This window comes from Gossypium arboreum, chromosome 8, assembly GCF_025698485.1.
Source record: "Gossypium arboreum isolate Shixiya-1 chromosome 8, ASM2569848v2, whole genome shotgun sequence".
Lineage (NCBI taxonomy): Eukaryota > Viridiplantae > Streptophyta > Magnoliopsida > Malvales > Malvaceae > Gossypium > Gossypium arboreum.
In genome coordinates, this window is record NC_069077.1 from 123,771,183 (window position 1) to 123,777,648 (window position 6,466).

Consider the following 6,466-nt stretch of genomic DNA (forward strand, 5'->3'; position numbering starts at 1 on the left):
AGGTAATTGGGAAAGGTATTTGGCTTTGGTTGAATTTGCTTATAAGTTATCAGTCTAGTATTAAAATGGCACCATATGAAGCCTTGTATAGATGCAAATGTAGAACTTCATTGTACTGAACAGGACTCAATGAGAAAAAGTTACACAGAGTTGACTTGGTCCGAGAGACCAAGGAAAAAGTGAAGGTAATTCGAGATAGCTTGAAAGCAGCCTCTGATCGTCAAAAGTCCTACACTGATTTGCAATAAAAAGAAATAGAGTTTCAAGTCGGTGACAAAGTATTCTTGAAAGTGTCGCCTTGGAAGAAAGTTCTCCGGTTTGGACGCAAAGGAAAACTAAGTCCACGATTCATTGGACCTTATGAGATTAGAGAAAGAATTGGACCAGTTGCATATCGGTTAACTTTACCACTAGAGCTTGATTGAATTCATAATTTTTTTCATGTGTCTATGCTATGGCGGTATCAATCCGACCCTTCACGTGTTATCTCTCCGACAGAGGTAGAGATTCAGCCTGATATGATATATGGTAAAGAACCAATCAAAATCTTAGCTTGGGAAACAAAAGCGTTAGCTTTAGTAAAAGTTCTTTGGCAATGACACGATATTAAAGAGGCTACTTGGGAGCTTGAAGATACTATAAGAAAGTAATACCCGAATCTTTTTACTAGTAAGATTTCGAGGACGAAAATCCCTAAAGGGGGAGAGTTTTAACAACCCATCTTTCAGTGAAATCCGAATAGTAGTTTTGGTACCACAAATCCTACCCAAAAATATAATTTATTTTTATTTCATTATATGGTCCGTAATATGGTAAATATGTCGTGTGAAAATTTTATCGATTTAGTGCTTAATTACGAGAAGGAATAAATCGCATAAAATGCAAAAGTTGAATTCTACTAGCTATAAGGATCAAATAGCTATGAAATTCAAAACTTAAGGTCCTTGTATGGTAATTAGACCATCAAGAAAAGTATGTAGATTTTTCTCGGTGACACATCCATGGAATTATATAAAAATGGAAAGGACTAAATTCAAAATACCAAAAATACTTAATTAATTAAAAAGATGATAAAAGAAATCATCTTATTTTATGCCATCTTCAACCTAAAACACATGGAAACCCTAGGAGAGAGAGGGAAAACTTTCAAGGCTTAATTGGGTAAGTTCTCTTGTCCCGTATTTAGTAATTTTGGTATTTTTGAAATCGGGATAGCTTAATCACTCTATTTGAAGGATTAATTTGAAAAGTTATCAAGGTATGAAAATGGGTCATGGATGTATTAAGCTGGAAATTAGAAATTCATGGTAGAAAATAAAAGACTATTGATAGATATACAACTTTTACAAAGTGATTTTGGATGAAAATATGATTTAGGGAATAAAATGAAAAGTTGTAAAATTTGATTAAAAATTCTAAAATTTTATGAATACATGTGCTGGAAAATTTGTAATGGGGCTTTGGTTAGGCTTGGAATAGGGAGTAATTTGCACAAGTTTCATTTTTCGGGCCTAGGGACAAAATCAAAATTTATGGAAAAGCTAGGGGCAAAATGGTAATTTTTCCTAGGACGTAAATTGAGTCCATTTAAATATGAAATGTATGAAATTGATGGTTAAATACATTTATATAGATCTGGACAACACTAATTCGAGGTTAGATTGAGGAAAAGAAAAGGTTTTAGATTAGTAGATTTCTAACGCAAACAAGTGTCGAGGTAAGTTCGTGTAACTTAATCCGGCATTTAAATATGTTTAATTGAATGTTGTGTTGTATGTAATGTAATTATATTTTTGTACATTACCTGAATGCTATAATGGAAAATTGATACATGTTTGAAATGATGAAAAGGAAAAAGTCTCAATTGAATATTGAATTCCGATGAATAAATACCAGAACGAATAAGGTCCTGCATTTGCTGCAGACGGGATTTAGCTCAGACGAGTAATCCCATTGACCTTGTTATAGAAAGAATTTAGACCAAACGGGTAATCCTGATATAATACCTCTTGAGCATACGTTATGATTAGGGTTTAGCCTGGACTAGTAATCCTAATTGAGCTCCTCTGAGCATACGATATAAAAAGGATTTAGCCTGGACTGGTAATCCTGTTACATGATATGTGGCTAGAAAGAGTGTTTCTTGGTTAAATGCCCTAAGGGTTAACCTCCATAAGAATTGACGGATTATTAAATCATACACTTCGAGTGTGCTACTTGAGCATCTATCGAAATTCAATGATTCAACGGACATAATATTCTTAACATTGCATGAAAATCTTGAGATGAAATGATAATGACTTGAAAGAATATTGTTTGATGAGCTCATCTATGTTACTTGATTGATATGAACATTTTGGTGACTAACATGTTTGATTGAATGTATGTGATTAGGCAATTTAGCCAAATGGATGGAAACATAATATTGTATGCCTAGATTTTAATAAACAAGATTGGTAAGTTTAGTTTATGTTATACGAACTTACTAAGCATGTAATGCTTACTCCATTTTACTTTTCCCTTGTTTTATAGCGATCGGAAGCTCGTGAAGGTTGGAAGATCATTAGAGCATCATCATACTATCAACTAGTCATTTTGGATATACTTAGTAAAATCATTTTGGTATAATGGCATGTATAGGACAACTTGGCCAATAGTGGCTTGAAAATGATATTTTGTAACCTAGCCATTAGAATGGCTAGTAATGGTTTATGCCGGTATGATTAAGTAGGTTATGATGTTATATTCATATGTGATATGTTATGTATATGTGATCAAATGGTGCTAATGCCTAAGTTATTCCAAGGTAAGTTTATAAACACATATGCATGTAGTGATATGCCTTGTTGAATGATGAGGATTGCCCAATTTGAATGCTTGAATTGATTGGTTTTGGATGTGTGTTTCAAGTGCAGGTCTTGGGTGAAAATTTAGGTGAGAAATGGAGTTAGAAATATCTTCATTTTGTGCACATGGGCAGACACACGGCCTGGTAACATAGGCATGTGGTTAGGCCGTGTGTCCCCTGCACCTAAATTTTGAGAAACAAAATGCTCAGAATTGAGCACACAGGCAGATATACGGGTGTGTCTCAGCCGTGTGTGCCACAGTTTAGAACACGGGAGTGTCTGCACCTATTTTAGAATTGAATTAATGAACCACACGGCCTAGACATGGATGTGTGGCATGACCGTGTGTGCAAGTCAGAAAGTTACACGAGGCCAAAAGCTGCCTCCAACATGGGCATGTCCCAGGGTCACACGGGTATGTCCCTTGGACGACACGAGCATGTGAGCGCTGCACCTTGGAAAAATTTTGTAATTTCATGAAAAATTCTTAGAGGTTACCATCAAGTCCTGACTCGATTCTATCGTATTGGACCTCAAGGGCCCGATCAAGGGATGTTTGGGTGATCTCGGTAAATGAATAGTAGTTTATGTAGTTTAATGGAAAAATGTGCTGAATGTTTTGGTAATGCTCTGAAACCCTGTTCTCAACAAATGGTTAAGGGTGTTACAAGCTCAACCAACGGTAAATATTTTTCTCAGTTGCCTTCAAACTCTAAAACACAACAACGAAACATATTTTTGAGAATCTAAATCACTCTCTCAGACTGACCATCGGTCTGAGGATAAAATGTAGTGCTAAAATATAACTGTGTACCCAAAGCTTCTTGCAATTTCTTCTAAGAAGAAAAAATCAAAAGAAAAAAAAAATAGCTTTAAAAATGAGCCATGGCCATGTGCATGGCCATTTTAGCTACATAGCCGTGTGGTCAGGCCATGTGTGCCACACGGCTGTGTGGAATCACCCAGGCCTTGTGTGATAAAAAATAGGTAAAAATAAGCCCAGTAACCATAAAGCCTTGTACCAAGCCGTGTGTGATTCACCTTCGCTTCTCCCACGCTCGTGTGCGAGCTCGTGTGGGTCACACGGTCTACCACACGCCCGTGTGTCAGTACATGCGGGTTACAAGGTCATGCCACTAAGGCGTATAACCCTCTGTGCCCGTGTAGGTTAAAAGAAAATTGAAAAATTTAGCTCCAGTTTTCACATAGCCTGGGACACGCCTGTGTCTCTAGGCCGTGTGGATCACCCACACAATGTAGACCGCTTTTTTTCTTCACTTTTTTTTCTTTTATTATTTTTTTCATTTTTATTTTTATTTTTTTTCAAATTTTTTAAGGTAATAAAATAAGCGTAATAATTTTTTTTAATTTTTTTTTCCAAATTTTAATTTTTTTTCATTTAAAAAAATGAAATAAAATAAATAAATAAAAATAAAAAACACTCAGATTGCTTCCTGAGAAGAGTTTATTTAGAGTTTAACTTCGACTTCTCTTTTTAAGCTCATGGTTAAGGTGGATCTTGGAGTCGAAGCTCCTCTCTCTCGTTATCAATATTACCAACAAAATAAAGTTTGAGACGATGATTGTTTACCTTGAATGTGTCATAATCAGGGTGTGTTACCTCAATGGTTTCGTATGGAAATACAAGTTTTACCACACATGGGTCAGACCCTCTGAACTTAAACTCTAAAGGAAAAATTCGTGGATTCGATTTGTCTATCAACACTTTGTCCCTAACTTTAAATTGGTTCATTCTCTTTACAAGCACATCATGGCGTTGCTTTGTTACTTCTTTTTGCTTTCTCAGTTTCTCATCAACCTTCGTTCGCCATTAATCTAACTCGTCGATTTGCACCATTCGCTCTTTACTTGTCCCTCGAGTTCTATCACTTTGAATAAAAATACGGCTCCAACACGTTTTCATGAGGGATTTCTTGCAAAGAACGTTGAGCCACATGATTACTAACATTAATAGAACAATTAGTATCATCTTGTTCACTAGGGAATCTCACAAAATCACGTGCTTGAAAAGTAATCTTTTCATCACCTACACAAAGCACAAGTTCACTAGTACCTACATCAATAAAAGTTCTAACAATGGTTAAAAAGGGTCAACCTAAAATCATAGGTACCTCAATATCCTCATCCATGTCCAATACAGCAAAATCAACAAGGAATATAAATTTATCGACTTTCACAAGTACTTCCTGAATAATACCCCTAGGATATCTAATTGATCTATCCATTAATTGAATACTCATCCTAGTGCATTTGGATTCCCTAAGACCAAGTTGTTTAAACATCATATAAGGCATAACATTTATACTAGCTCCCAAATCAGCCAAAGAGCTTTCAACATTTAAACTACTAATGAGAAAAGAAATAGTAAAACTCCCTGGATCTTTAAGTTTGTTGGGTAGTTTGTTTTAGAGAATGGTCGATCAAATTGCATTGAGCTCCACAGTCGACAAGTTGTCTAACTTCCTTTTCTTTGTTAACAGCTCCTTTAAAAATTTTTATATACTTTGGCATCTGTAAAAGGGCTTTAACAAAAGGTAGGTTAATATGCAGCTTTTTTAAAAGTTCAAGAAATTTACCATATTGTTCGTTTGTGCGGTCTCTCTTCAATGCCATCAGATATGGAATTCATGGTTTGTATTCTCTAATTACTAGCTTATGCTCTTTCTTACCTTCCTCAACCTCATCAATTTTCAAAATAACTTCTAACTTTGGCTTCTATTCAAGCTTGACTAACCCTTCCACACTTTGAACAGTGATTGTGTGGACTCGCTCATTTGGGTTAGGTTCAGTGCTGCTAGGTAAGCTCCATTGTGGTCTTTTCAAAACAAGTTTGGCAAGCTGACCAATTTGATTTTCAAGCCTTTGAATCGATGCTTGCTAATTTTTTAGAGTTGTTTCAATGTTTTGAAATCGATTTTCTAACACTGAAATAAATTTAGCCAATATCTTTTCAAGGTTCGGCTTCTTCTCTTACTGATAAGGTTGCTAAAAACCCGAAAGGGGTTGTGACCTTTGATTTCCTTGACCACCCAAGAGAAATTTGGATGGTTCCTCCAACCTGCATTATAGTTATTGCTATAAGGGTTATTTTGAAGTCTAGAATTATTACCCAAAAAGTTGACTTGCTCATGTTCCATTTTAGACTTGAAGAGTGAATGTTCTGGATTAATCATCTTTGCTCCATTCGTATCACATTGCATCACTGGATTTACTTGCTTAGAAAAATTCAAACCATCAAATTTTTCATTCAGTGCTTCCACTTGGCTTGCCAACATAGCAACTTCATCTATATTAAAAACACCGGCTACTTTCATTGGTTTTGTTCTCATGACTTGTCATTGATAGTTTTTTAGTGTTATTTCTTCAATAAACTCTTGAACTTCCTCTGGTGTTTTATTAGTCAATGTTCCACCAACTGCTGCATGAATTAATCGCCTAGTTGAGGGATTCAAATAGTTGTAAAAAGTTTAAACTTGTAACCCCAAAGGTAACCCATGATGAAGGCACCTTCTCAAAAGATCCTTAAATCTCTCCCATGTATCATAAAGAGTTTTAATATCAAACTAAAAAATGGAAGAGATGTTGTTCCTCAACTT

General features: G+C 35.5%; 1 non-coding gene across 1 annotated transcript; it reads left to right on the top strand.

The window, feature by feature from the left end:
* Positions 1-6,359: 6,359 nt before the first annotated feature.
* LOC128279637 (small nucleolar RNA R71) lies at positions 6,360-6,466 on the top strand. Its single transcript, XR_008269836.1, has one exon. It is a non-coding gene; the product is annotated as a small nucleolar RNA R71 (small nucleolar RNA).